Source organism: Ambystoma mexicanum, chromosome 4p (genome assembly GCF_040938575.1).
Source record: "Ambystoma mexicanum isolate Mex_15411 chromosome 4p, UKY_AmexF1_1, whole genome shotgun sequence".
In the NCBI taxonomy this organism is placed as follows: domain Eukaryota; kingdom Metazoa; phylum Chordata; class Amphibia; order Caudata; family Ambystomatidae; genus Ambystoma; species Ambystoma mexicanum.
In genome coordinates this window covers 97,835,202-97,850,052 of record NC_090927.1, presented here as the reverse complement: position 1 = coordinate 97,850,052, position 14,851 = coordinate 97,835,202, and the positions used below count along the sequence as shown (strand labels likewise).

The window sequence follows — 14,851 nt, the reverse complement described above, 5'->3', positions numbered from 1 at the left end:
CCAATTTTATTAAGAACCTTTTTAAAATAATTCAAAATTTGAATTTTCTGTTTTTATGAATAGTTGCCATTAATGGCAATTAGATTACACATGTGTGGGTGAGCCACTTTTCTTTAACTCGACCATTTGGTGAATTGGAATCTTTCTTTAACTCTGAGGAATTTTAAACATTTATGATGATGGATTGTGTTTAATTTACCAATTGAATCTATAATTACAAACTGAATAGCAGACCAGGTAAGCTATATAAGTAACAGAGCTCTATACTCTTTTCTTTAGTATTTTAATTTGTTTAATTTGACTTGCTTCCATTTCCCAAACTCTTCTGAACTTCAGTGAATTGATGAAATTTGGATATGAAATGGTAATGTCAATGAACTTATATTTGCTCTTTTCTATTATTGACTGTATTTGGTATAATTATTTAATTTTGATTCATGTGAATTGACTACATATAAGTCTTGAAAATGACCAGGTCGAAACAAATTTCGGCAACAGTCAACAGTCAAGCAATTAATAAATTGCAACCAAAACAATCTTGGACTAGAAAATCATTAATAGTCTGTGTATTAGAATCATTAAAGGGACAAGCGCACAACCTTGAAATTGTATTTGCATGTAAAAAGTATTTTTGGGAGAGATTGGTTAGGGTAACGTGTCTACTTATAGAATACATAGGGGTTAGTACACCATTAGCTGTCTCTTATCTGTGAGGCATGCCTCAAATTGCCTCTAAATATGTATAATACTGATTATAGCTAGCAAAATGGCAGAGGATTGGTCTATCCAACATTTTATAGCAGGTTGCCCCATAAACATAGACCCACCAATTGTTTGGCATTCTCACCCAACATTGGACTTTCGGCTTGGCTAGCAGCATGTGTGCGAAACGAAACCCAGGTGCTTGAATCACGTCATATTACTCCCCACTTTCCCAATTAGTACATCATCTCTCATCAGTCTGGCTATGAGCCAAATTTTACCGTCCGTAGTTGACCTTGTAGCCTGCTCTCTTTTCTGGGACATTCAATGGCGTGTAAGCACATCACTATCCTCATCTGAGGCTTAATGAATAGCCCTTTTTTTGACGTTTTGACTTCTGAGTTACTTTGGAGTCCCTTGTGAAGAGACCACAAATTTGTCTATTTCAGACTCTTATTTACTGCTATTTGAGATTTATATATACTGGGTGCCATTGCTCTTCTTGGCCCCTCTAGAGACTTGCTCACTGTATAGACTGTCTACACTTTTAATTGTCCAATACTTGGCTCTTGCAGATGCTTTCTTTTTCTTTAATTTAAGCGAAATATGTCTCGTCCATGGCTTATCCATCTGCCTCCCTTCGGGCTTTGCAGCTATTCGTTAAATATAGCATCCTTGATCCCAAGCCAACAAAGACTCCTCTTTGTTTTGCACACAAAGTTGTTCTTCCAGCATCTCCTGACACTTCAACCCTAATCTGTTTCTGAGGTAGCTGAATTGTATCATAACAGGAGCCAGCGTCCATTTTCCAATTATGACCGTCCTTGGCATGTTATATAGTGATTGGGAGGATAGGCCAGGGGCAACGTGCTCGCCTTGGAAGCAAGACGACACGGAGCAACACAGGTTTGATTCCCAGTTCCGCGATTAGCTGGGTATTAAACATGTTATAAATAATCTATCATATCATATAGAAAGCTTCTATGTATCTCATCTACTTTGCGTTACTGCGTATTTACGATTTGGTCAGCAAGTTACTATGGGCCTCATTACACGGTAGGCTATTAGCACCTTGGTCCATGCCGGTAAAATACCGGCACCGCCTTGGAGGAAAGGGGAATCACCGCCCCATTCCAAGGTTGGCGGGGCGGTAATTCCCCCTTCCCCCATTGCCCTTCCCCATTCCCATTTTTGCCTCATAGGGCATAATGGGAATGGGGAAGGTGCTAATTACGGTACCACAAATTGTGGTACCGTAATTGGCACCCTGGTCCCTTTGCGGGTTGGTTTTTAACGTCTGCTAAAAAGCAGGCGTTAAAGTACCAACCCGCAAAGGGACCTCGTAATCAGGCGGTAAGGGTTAACGGTCACCGGTACCCTTACTGGTGACCGTTAACCCTTATCGCCTACTGTGTAATGAGACCCTATGTCTTCTTTTGCATTCATGATTACTTGTTTCGTATATGTATCTATTATCACTTCAGTTACATTGTTAATCTTCAGTATTTTCATATCGTTTCAGTATGTCCTTGTATAGCTTCTTTATGACATCACTCTACCCACACCAGGTTTCACTCAGCGCTGCATGATGTCCAATGGTTCATGCTAATATCCTTCCACATGACATCCTTCCACGCTTTCAGTTTGAGGGTGCATTTGATACGGTTCTCTGTGTCCATATTGTCTCTCATACACTCGATGCGGTATAGGAACAATAAATGGAGTCCCACACAGAGCCTTCTCCCATTGTTCCAGTATGACAGTGGTGAGGGGCGGGAGTTAGGGAAATGTGCCCAACTGCTCCTCTACGTTCCCCTCTCTGGTTGAGTACTTGACCATATTCTTCTCTTCATTCTCCTCTATCATCTCTTCATACTGTTGTTTCTTTGGGACCCATATCTTTGTCACCCCCCCTCAGGTGACCTGCATTCTTTATATGTTCTTCCACACTTCAGATCATGCGGCAGCAATCTCCTGATGGTGGAGAGAATATCCATCATCCTACATATTTTTATGATCCTTAGGGTAGTAGAACCTTGTTCCTAGAGGTGCAATGGTGCTTTTCCTTATATTCTCATGGGTACTATCCTCATTTTGCTTCTGTTCATCAGTTCCAGCCTCTATATCAATCATGATCTTCATCCCAATAGCTTTATTGGCTGTCTTCTGTCACTGTCCCAAGATCCTAGCAATATCAACGCTAGTACTGCTCCAAGTAATGTGAAGGCATTGGCCAACCAAGTTGTAATCCATGAAAACAGAGACGAAAACCAGCCTCCCTCCTCGATCTTGACTACTTCATCCACCATTTCTGTGTGCAAGGATGACAACATCGTTATTGCTTCTGTCAAAAGTCCCATTCTCTTCATCATAAGCAGATATAAATGTACTGCAAGGAGGCCCGATCTTAGCGCACACGCCTCCTTCCCTTGTCTGTAATATTTTATTGTTGCATTGGTTATTTGCAGCAGCTCCCATCTGGTTATCTGTAACCGTTTAGCATTTACTGCAGTCTGAAATCCAGGCAGGAATATAGCTGTAAATATCACTGATGTTCTACTGAACAACGTATGCTCATCTGGAATGTCATAATAGGCTTCTATTGTTTTTTCTGAGAAGTAGTTATCGCTCCTCTGTCTGTTTCGATGAAACAATCTTTTCTTCCTCAGGTGTGTCAATTTTTTGGAAGTCTCTAATGTGCAGGTCACTTTGTTTTACTACTGAGGTTGGTATGCTAATCAGTACCAATGAGCAAATGAACTCCTCCCCATTTTGGTGGCAACTTCATATAGGCTCTTGATCCACAGGCCAAATAATAGTCCATCAGGACTGCTGTTTCTTCTGTCATGCCCAGTACATCAAAAACTCAGCCACACTGTGGTTCTCTCCAACTTTCACAGTGCCATTATTTCGGAAGCATAAAGACGCATTCTTCAGGGGTAGTATTTGCAATGGTCCTCCCTCATCGTCAACCCATGTCAACAATCTTGCAATCTTAGGCCATTGCTTTTTGCATTCCTTTTCTTCATTTGCCACAACTACTTCCCTCTGTCTGGTTAATGCTGTTTCTTTCCACATAACCAATCCATCAGCCCATCCTTCAGGAGTAAGCACTGTTCCATTAATTTGTAGTTGACCTCTTTCCCAGATTTCTCCTATTTCCTTCCCATTCTTATCCTTGCATTGTAACATCTTATTTTCTTCAATCTTGATTCCTGCTCCATTCTCCTTTCTCACTGACCGAGCCTCTCAAGTCCAGCTGGGGTCTTTCCTTTCTTCTATCTCTCTCTCTACTTGTGGTGTTCCCCATGGGTCTAACCTCTCTCCCTGGCTCTTCAAGAACTACCTGACACCTCTTACCCACTGCATCTCTACTTTCTACTCCAATTTTCAATGTTATGCGGATGACACTCAGCTTTCTTTCAGGCTCCCCTAAGTCACCTCTGCTTCTTCTCTTATACAAGACTGTCTGGCCGCAATTCAGGAATGGTGTGCCCCCAATGATCTCTGCTATAATGCCAGTAAGACTGAGATCCTCCTCATTGTGACACCCGCTCCCTCCTTTCCTCTTTCTCTCTCTGGTTGACCACTCTCGGCCCTCTTCCTGCGCTTTCCTGTGAGGCTAAGAACCTTGTGTCATCTTCGACTCCACCCTCGCCTTCTCTTCTCACATCTCTGACATCTCTAAGAAGTCAAACTATCAGCTACACCTCCTCACAGGTATTCTTCCTTTTTTCACTTTCCCCCAGAAGCTCACTGTCTCCAGAGCTCTGGTCCCCTCTAGCCTGGACCATTCCAACAGCCTCTTTCTAATTCGCCCTGCCTCTACTCTTTGACCTTTACAACTTATCCAGAGCAGGACTGCGAGACTTGTCTTTGGCATCAACCCCATGGATCGTATCTCTCCAGCTCTGAAATCTCTTCACTGGCTCCCGTGGCTGCAATGATCAAATTCAAGACCCTCTGCATTGTCCTCAAGGCTTTCTGGGACCTGGTACCGCTCTATCTCCAACTTTCTCTTCCAAAACATCTTCCTTCTCAAGCTCTCCGCTCATCCACCTCTAACTCTCTGAGGGTCAGACGTTTCTCCAAGCAGAGAGTTGGGGGCAGATCTGTCTCCTCAGCTGGGGCCTCCCTCTGGAACAGCCTCCCTGCCTCTCTCATACTTGAGCAGAACCACCTCCACTTCCGAAAGCAATTCAAGACCTTCCTTTTCACTTCCAATTTCTCTCGTCCTCTTCCCTGCTGATGGACCTGACTGCTGTGCTCACTGGTCACCTGGTCACCCTCTGAACTTGGGCCCAGGCTTGTGCATGTCCGGTTGCCCTCACATGGGCTCCCCAGCACTTAAGGGTCTGTATATGCAACTCTACAGTTCCTTCTCTCTGCACTTATGAGCCACCCGCTGGCTGCACTTGTGAGTTAACTGCACTTCCCCCTTCCCCTCCCCCTGGCACTTCTCCCCTTCCCTCTTCCCCGCACCTACCCGATATGAATGACACAAGGCCTAGTAAGATCATTATTTTGTCTTCCTTTTTTTCCTCCCTCCTTGTCTTGTTGCATCTAGAAACACATGTGTACAGGCGTGCTATAAAAGCCACATAATATCATATCATATCATTTTTTCCAGGCTGTTAGTATTTTATTATTTGATGCATTATTTGTGGCTTTTCTCTTGACTTTATATCTTGTACATATTTGTCTTCTCTTTGAGATGTCACTTTATTCAACTGCACTATGGATACTGTTATGCCTTGGAACTATCCTCTGGTTAGGCAACGTGTGAGGTGCGTCAGGCAATGTGCCTTTATCAGTAATATTTCTGTTGCTATTAATATTTTAGCGGTTCCCAAAGCATAAGGTTTAAGGGAACCCACATAGCCGTTTTCATCTGATGTCCTTCTTCCCACCTTCTTCATGTGCTGATACCATAGATTACTCTTTAAATGAGCCAAATTATCAAGATACATATGTGTATCTTCATGATCTTGCCCAACATCACTTTTAAATTGAAAAAAATAGTAAGATTATAAAGGATACTGTACGTGATTTCATCAGGGGCAATAGTAAATGTTTTATTGTCACCCACCATATCTGTTTTGTTTTTTATAATATGTCTAAATGTTATAATAATCAGGATAAAAACACAAATCATAATGCAGAATGACACCACAATACTTATTCCATGGAAACACATCGATTTTCTTCAGTGCAATGAGCTTCTTATATTCTGAAAACTCCTCATTTTTGCTCAGACTTTTAATATGTAACTCTGTAAGTCTCTATGAATCACACCTTTATATCAAGAACTGCAAGATGATTGCTATAATTATTCTAAAAATAATATGATTGTTCTTAGCATTTCCAAGAAACATTATGATGTTGACGTATCTTCTTATTAGAGCTGGATAAGACTGTAATAGGTAGGTAAAAACTGCCTACAAGAATGTGTGTAATGTTACTGCAATAGGTAACATAAAAATGAAGTGTGTTTTTCTTCTTTCAGCTATGGTAATTTAACACAGTGTCTCTTGTACCTATATAAAAAACGATTCAGGATAACTGCAAGTCTGTTTACTCCTTGTCAAATGTTAAAAGAAATTGGCCTTCAGTCTAAGGTGCTGCTGTGTTCTTCATTTTCCATGACTTTACTCTTGGCCACAGAATGAGTCTGCATATGTGGAACTCCTTCTCTTGCTTGTGGGTAGTTGTAGGAGGGGTCGGGGTTTCTCCTTTATATGTCTTGATGTCGTGCAAATTAAGCCAGGCTCTTCGTCCTTTTAACTTGGCTGCTGTGGGTGTGACTTCTTCCAGAGCATACAGAAATTCAAAGCGGGGAGTACTCCAAGTGTGTGCAAACCTTCGTACCAGCAACTGGTCCCCTGGGTGTAAAATTGGTTGTGTTAACAAATACTCTGCTTCAATGGGTTGATATTTCTTTGCTTCTCTTTGACCCCACCCTTCGATTCTTGACCTGCTGAGACATGAAAGAAATACTTGCAGTCATTATTGTTAGTTAATCACGCACCTCATCACCTTATACCTACGCTACACTATGGGCATCCGTTTTTAACCAAGTTGGACCAGCAAGGGGGGTTCACATGCTGCATCCAGTCACCAAATCATGAGGACTTAGATGGTGATCTGAGCCAGGCTGGTTCCTTAGTGCACATAGGGAAAGGGGTAGGCAATGTAGCCATCCCTTCTTCAAAGCTATCTTTATTTTGGCAATTCTTTCCTTCAATAATCCATTTAATCTCTCACAGACACCAGTTGCCTTTGGGTGATACGCAGAGGAACATTTCTGATTAATGCCTAATAGAACAACTATTTTTTTCAAACGGCTCATTTACAAAATGCGGTCCATTGTCAGACAGCAAAACCTCACACACACCCCATCTTGGGAACACTTCACGCACAAGGAACTTGGCAGCCTACTTGGACTCAGGGTGTGTTCATGGACCTTCCTCAATCCATCTAGAAAAAGTACATACCATGACCAGCATATATCTGCAACCGTTGCATGTCTTCAGCATATCTACATTGTCTACATGTAGGTGCTGAAATGGGCCATTGGGTCGAAGAATTCTCACTGTTCACAAAGTGTGCCCTGCAGTACATTTCTGGCACACAATACAATTTACAATAAACTGTGCCACATGCTCTAACAGATTTGGCAAAAACCACTCTTCTGCTATTGTAGCAACTAGACTCTCTCGAGTCACATGTACAGGGCAGTGGAGCTGCTCCAGTGCTACCCTCAATAATGCTAGAGGCATAACTGGATTTCCAGTGCTAACCTATCTCCAAATTGCTTCAGTGCAGGGATAACGAACACCTCCATTTCTTCTATAAATCCTACTCTTCTTGTGGTGTTTGCCCTTGTATCTCAATTAACTGGACAATAGACAGCATTTTAAAGCCAGCCCTCACCGACATGCATCATCCTGTCATTTGTTTAACACTTTCTATTTCAAAATGATAAAAAACTTAAGAAATAGGCTGCCTTTTTGGCTTTTAGATCTGCAACTTCGTTTCCGCTAGAAATAAAATGTCCTTTTAGAATGTGTTGCATATTTTACGACTGCTAGTCAATGGGAGTGCTAGTACTTCAATAGGTTTATCCAATAGGGCTGCATGTTGCACTGGAGTGCCTTCTGCATGAAGAAGCCCTTCCTTTTCCAGTGTGACAGACCTGTGTGTACGGTTGACATCACATAGGCAGAGTAGAGTACACCAATATTCCTCATCTTCAAATCCCTGAAGTGCAGTTATAAGCGCCACTGATTTTGCAGTGTGTGCTGAGCAATGCGAAGACAATCATGCGTTTGTCACTACTTCAATTCATCATCTCGGTTCAGTTTTACTACCGCTGTTTCAGTATACCTTTTGCCGGGAGTTTGGTCAATCTTTGAAGAACCCGGGGGCATTTTCTCTAGCTTGGGGAATTTCATTGTAGTTTTCAGTATACGTTGTGCAATCATGTACATATTTATCCTCTCCCACTGGTCCAGCTATGAAAGTTGCTGGATTCACTGTCTTACATCTGACAATTTGAATCGCAGGGCTCGATATTATTAGCTCGTATCTTGATGCTCTTTGTGTGGTCAATGTACTTTTGGGTTTCTCTAAAATCGCAAATAATGCATGCTCTACAAATAGAGTTACTGAACACCCCGTTGTTATACTTGAAGCTTTTTCAATCATGAATAAAGAAGCAGCTGCTAAAGACTGCTCACAAGGATAATGCCCTTTCATAACTGGATCTAAAATCCCACTATAAAAGGCTAATGGTTTGTGTACAAGGCTAATGTCCTTTTCTGTGTAAGGACTGCTGTCATGACTTCTCCAATTGAATGGGAAAATCATCCTAAATTCCCAAAACAGGGTCTGTACCGATCGCCTTTTTTTAATCCTTCAAATCCTTCAGTAATTTCATCTGTCCAAATTATTTTACTCTTGCCCACCGGTGCTTCTTTCAGTCCTTTTAAAAGTGGTTGAATATATGTATTGTAATCAAAAACTCAAGCCCTGTAATAATTACATAGGCCTAAAAATGGTTGCATTTCTCTCATTGTTTTAGGTTCTGAGGTCTTCATAACTGCTTCTGCTCTTTCAGGCATCACTTTCCTCCCCTCATGAGAAATCAACTGTCCTATATACAAGACCTCCTCCTGACAGTATTGTAGCTTCTCTTTGTTCACTTTATATCCTTTCTATGACAGGATAGTCATGTGCTTAACTGAATCTTCTGTACATCTTTCCTCAATCTCACTGCACACCAAAATGTCATTGAAATATTTGCTTATTGCACTTTCAAGCTGACATTACCTCGGTCCATCTGGAGGACTCTATTAAAGATTGAAGGGGACGCACAGTACCCTTGGGGCAAACGTGTATGTTTAAGGCGGATCATTCTATACGAAAAGGAGGCCAAATCCTGTGAGTCTTCATGGAGGGGAATTAAAAAGAACGCATTCTTTAAATCTAAAACTGTAAAATATTTGGCCTTAAATTGGATGCTGAGCAACATTGTTGTGGGATTTGGAACTAAAGGAAACTCGGCTTCAACTACATTATTTGGATGTCAAAGGTCCTGTAAAAATCTCCACGACCCCCGTTGTTTTTCTCACTGGGTATACAGTTGTGTTACATGGAGAATCGAACGGTACCAATATTCCTTGCTTCATCAAAGCTGAAATGGTCTCGAATATACCTTCATCCGCCTCCCTGGACATGGGGTATTGCTTTGCACGTGGCAAAAGTGCTCCTGTTTTAAGCTTGATTTTAACTGCTCCCACTCCTTTTAATAGACCCACGTCATATGAATTTTGGTCCTTAAAATCTTTGACACTTTCTCTAAATCGTCCTGAAAAAATTATGGTTTCTTTTTTACCAACGCCATTCCCTGCAGTATTGCTCTATTCTCAACTTTTATCCAATAAGTAAGACTGATGAAAAATACTAATTCATCATCTGAGTATTCATCCTTAAACAACTCCTTGTCTGTCAAATATGTCAGCCTGTATCCTTCACTGAGCTCTATCACTGTTCTCTATCCTCTTCCCTCTACATCTGTCCCATGAAGAACCACCCTTTCTTTTATGACCATTGCTGCTTCTATCTCCAAGGGAATTGTCTTCCCTTCTTCATCATTCATAAGGATTTCTAGTCTGAACAAAAACCCATCAGATTTCTTAATAGCTTACCTACCAAGCTGGGTAACCACGATGATAAAACAGTCACCCATGCAAAACTACTTTTGGGTCAAAAGGGACCCTTCATAATGCTTTCTGGCCTGTAAAGGATAATATAAACTCTCTCACATTCATATAATGTATCCCTGGACTGGAACACACTATTCCTTCATCAGTAAAAGCTATTGTCATTAGGTTTCGTCATTAAGTTATGCCCTAATATGTTAACTGGCATTTGCCTAGAATATAATAACGGCATGGACATGTTGTGTTCTCCTATAGAGATTGATAATTCCTATTTAAAAGGAACTAAACTCATTGCCGCAGAGAATCTGTGCACATTCATTGCAATACCTGACATTGGAACGAGTCGCTCCAGTGTTCACAGGTATTGAAAATGTCTTGCCTCCTATCGTCACCTTGACCCTGTCCTCTTGGGGGTATAGTGTCACTGATAGTAATGAACACATCAGGTCATTCTGTGGGCTGTTCTATTGTGGATATATATTCATCCCTGTACCTGTAAAGGATTACCTCCTACCACAGTCACACTCCCTAATTTTGGTGCAGGTGCTAGCCGGACACCTGTAGTCAAATTCCATTGTGGCACCATAGCCTGCTGTGTCTGCGTTTGTACCTGTTGTGCTTGCCTGGGCACTTGCTGTGATTGCCCTTGTGACGATTGCATTTGCAATGGCGCTTGCTGCATTTGCTGTGGTTGCAGCGCATATGTCTGAACCTGGATGTTATCTTGGGCATCATTTTCCTGTGGTTCTGTATTATATTATGGAGAATAGCCCATCCCCCTTTTTGGAGCTTGACAGTTTTGCTGCATGTCTCCTCTGCTTCTACATGTTCTAGCTATGTGTCCTATTCTTCTGCATTTCCAGCATTGTTGCAGCTGTCCGCCATTAAATTCTACTTTTCACTGAGGGTTTTGAAATCCAACTTGTCCTCCTTCTCTAGGCCCATTTCCTCTTCCCCTTGGCCAAAAATTGTACCCACTCTGATCTGTGGGATACACTATGTTGTTTTGCTGCACTGATTGCATCTCCTGCGTCACCCCAACTTGATTGATCAGTAATGCTCCCTCTATGGCTATTTTGGACAACGTTTTCTGAACTAACTTTGTTTCCTCCTGCTTTCTACTCTCTGCTTTCTTCTTATTCTTGTCCTGCATCAATCGGAAGTGATGCACGATCGTCAATTGTATTTCTGGCTATAGCTTCGCTTCCATTCACACTTGTTTCTTAATTTGCCTTTGCACTGGCTCGGACAGTCCCTGACACAAAACGTGGTAAAATAATGCTACCATTTTATCCCACTATTCACGTGTCTCAAGGCGCCATTTCTCTTGAATATCTTGAATATAAGCAACAGAGTCTTCATCCTCCCCATTTTTCTAGTCATAATCGCACCCATACCTGATGTATAGGGGTATTGTACTGTGAGTGCCCACCATACATCTGCTCTGCAATTATTAAACAGTGCTCGATCACGTGTCGTGTTTGGTGCAGTCACACCTGCATATCCTCTATGCTTCCAAATGTCATCAGCAATCTCCTCTATAATTGCTGCTGGCAAGCCTTTTATGTCACCTATAGCTAACGTCATGCCTGATGTCATTCTCTCTAACTCATAAATCAATTTTCTGCACCGGAGGTAAAACTCAGTAACTTACATCTTAAATTGTCTTTATCCATTTGTGGCCATGGTATATATTGTGGTCATCCTGCCCCTTTCTCTAATAATGGGAATTGTGAAATCCTGGCCCATAATTATACCTGCCTACACTTCACGTCTTCCAGGTGGGGCTAGTCTTGCCCGTTTGTCTCCATCCTGGTAGTTCTATTCATCTGCTTACATGAGACAGGGACACATCCCCTGCACTGTGCAATCGAGCTTGAGGTCGCTCAGTATATAGTGTCGATTCTGGTGTTATTTCTTTGGGGCCCTGTAAATCTGACCATTGGACCTTGGACTTGCGGCTCGACTAGCAGCATGTAATGAAACCGTAAACCAGGTGCTTGATCAAGTCAGATTACTCCCCACTTTTCCAAATAGTCCATCATCTCTCATCAGACCAGCTATGAGCCAATGTCTCCTGTCTGTAGTTAACTGTGTAGCCTGTTATTTGTTCTAGGACATTCAAGGGAGTATCAGCACAGCACTATCTTCATCCGAGGTTTAATGAGTAGCCCTTGTTTGCAACTTCCGAGTTACATGTGAAGAGACCACAAATTTGTCCATTTCAGCCTCTTATTTACTGCTATTTGATTCAGTTATACTGGGTGTCATTGCTCTTCTTGGCCTACAGAGACTTGCTCACTCTAGCTTGTATAGACTGTATACACTTTTAATTGTCCAATAGTTAGCTTCTGCAGATGTTTTCTTCTTTGATCTAAGAGAAACATGTCTCGTCCACAGCTTATCCGTCTGTGTCACTTTGTCCTTTGCAGCTATTCCTTAAAAATAGCATCATTTATCCCAAGCCCACATAGACTCCTCTTTGTTTTGCACACAAAGCTGTTCTGCCAGTGTCTCCTGACTCTTCAACCCTGATCTGTTTCTGAGGTAGCTGAATTGTATCTTAACAGGAGCCAGCGTCCATTTTTCAATTATGGCTGTCCTTGCCACGTTCTATATTCCTCTATAGCAAGCTTCTATGTATCTCATCTACCGTACATTACTGCGTATTTACACTTATTGGTCAGCAAGTTACTTTGTCTTCTTTTGCATTCATAATTACTTTATCATTTCATACATGTTTCTCTTATCAATTCAATTACATCGTTACTCTTCAGTATTTTCATATCGTTTCAGTATGTCCTTGTATAGCTTCCTTATGACATCACTCTGCCCACGTCAGGTTTCACTCATCTCTCCATGATGTCCAATGGTGCGTGCTGACATCCTTCCATAAGCATCCTTCCACACTTTCAGTGGAGGGTACATTCGATACAGTTGTCTTAAAGCATATCGTTCCATACAGAGCCCTTCTTCTGCTGTTCCAGTATGACGGCAGTGAGGAGGCGGGAGTTAAGGAAAATGCGTCCAACTGCTCCTCTACAACACAAACCATTTTTTGTTAGCAACCTAGAGCACAAATTACCGGCTGCAATAGATGAGTTACAAAACAGCTAAAACGTACACATTACAGATCTGCACTTATCAACATTGCAACACAGCATCTTTGCCCTGTGTTAGTCTCCGAGCCCACCGCTTACAGATCCTGAAGCTCCAACAAACCATGAAAAATTGGGAAAGTGTGCTATGCAAGACTCAATAACATAGCATAACTGAGCAAAGCTCTTGGCTCTGCTCGTTCTCATTTGGGGTAGTACTCTGAATGGGCAAGGCAACATCAGTGTCTAGCAACCACAAGGTAGGAAATACATTTCAGTCTGCTATGCTATAATCTCTGGCACAGTGACTGGCTGGTGAGACTATATTTCTGTCTGTCAAATTAAGTGATATGGGAATTGGGGGATGGTCATTGCAACAGTAACGCAATTCTCGATGGTGGCATTGTGAGCCACTAATGGATGGGTACCAGGAGATTATAAGGCAGTCTTTGTTTTCAAATAGTGGGAACCTAACCAAGTCTAAAGACTTAACTTTCTGGAGTTAACTCACAGTGGGATTAATTACACACTTTGGTTAAGCAGTGAACCCAGGATTGTGAAACCCTCTGAAAATCAGGCACTTGGTCACACACCTGCAAATAAATAAATACCTTCTGAGCTCACCTTGCTACTAATATTTATCTTTTTGTTTTCAAGGACTACAGCAATTCTGTCTTATAGTGTTTACTTGAAAAATACTGAAATCCCATAAAAAAGCAACCTGACAATATGTAAACACTAATAGAAACTTATTAAGCCAAAATATCATTGTACCTTTATTTTCCACATCCTGAATGGAAAACTATAAGTGCCAAAAGGCTAAATAATGCTAGCCTAAATATCCCTGATTGTACAGCACAGCCTTTGGCATTTTATTATTGTTTGTTTGTTTTTTGTTTATTGGTCAAAGCTTTGTTCAACCTTAACAATTAATGCAATAATATAAACATTACAAGAAAACAAGCATTAAAAGAAAAAATACTAAAAAATCCTGAATACATTTTTTACAAGTCAACAAAGATAAATACATTTGCTGGCAGGTGCATTGTCCAAGTTAAAATCATTCCTACAAATCATAAAAACATCAAAACTAGATTCTTAAAATGTGTATACTATTCACCGTCAACTGTTTCCTCTTCCTATTGCAAGTTATTAAGAAAACCAACAACAGCAATTGCTTTTGAAGTGGGGAAGCCTCTCAAGCAATTCACCCAGAATATTTGACAATCACAGCTCCCGCATCAGGCTATACATTTTTTAAAGTTTAATTGGTGGGCTGTTATATGTTTTATGCAAAAACATCAACAAGTGCTTAAGGGTTTCTAGTTCCCCCTCATTCTTACCAAATCTACATTTCGGGTTTTTCACGTTAATATCTTCGCGTATCAATTAAACCTCCTTTGTCGCATAAAGGTTCCACCTGAACCTCATGAAATCACGCCTAGCCTTTGAAGAGGGGAAAATAGTAAAATATGTGGCCAAAGAATCAATGTGCTTATATTCGTGAGTTAGACGTTTTAAGATTATAAAACGTCGGAACGTGTTCACGGTGTCACACCAACTTCTCAGATAAAGCACCTTCTTTACCTTTCTAGGTGCCTCTATTAGATTACCCTTAGTCATATTAATGTCATTTAAAAGATTCTCACATCTGACAACAAAGTCATTTAAGACTGCTTCTGATTTCTGTTCGATCCTCGTATAAAAATTGGGGAGATGGACTTAAACGTTTGCCATAGAACAATAAAATGTTCCATTGACGCAATGCTCTTAGTGAATGTATTCCCAAGTCATATCTAATAGCTGAAGAAGGGCCGGCATTCGGAA

The 14,851-nt window shown here is 41.2% G+C and overlaps 1 protein-coding gene across 1 annotated transcript in view; it reads left to right on the top strand.

The window, feature by feature from the left end:
- GCKR (glucokinase regulator) overlaps nt 1-14,851 on the top strand; it is a 460,619-nt gene that overhangs the window by 125,427 nt on the left and 320,341 nt on the right. The window lies entirely within an intron of this gene.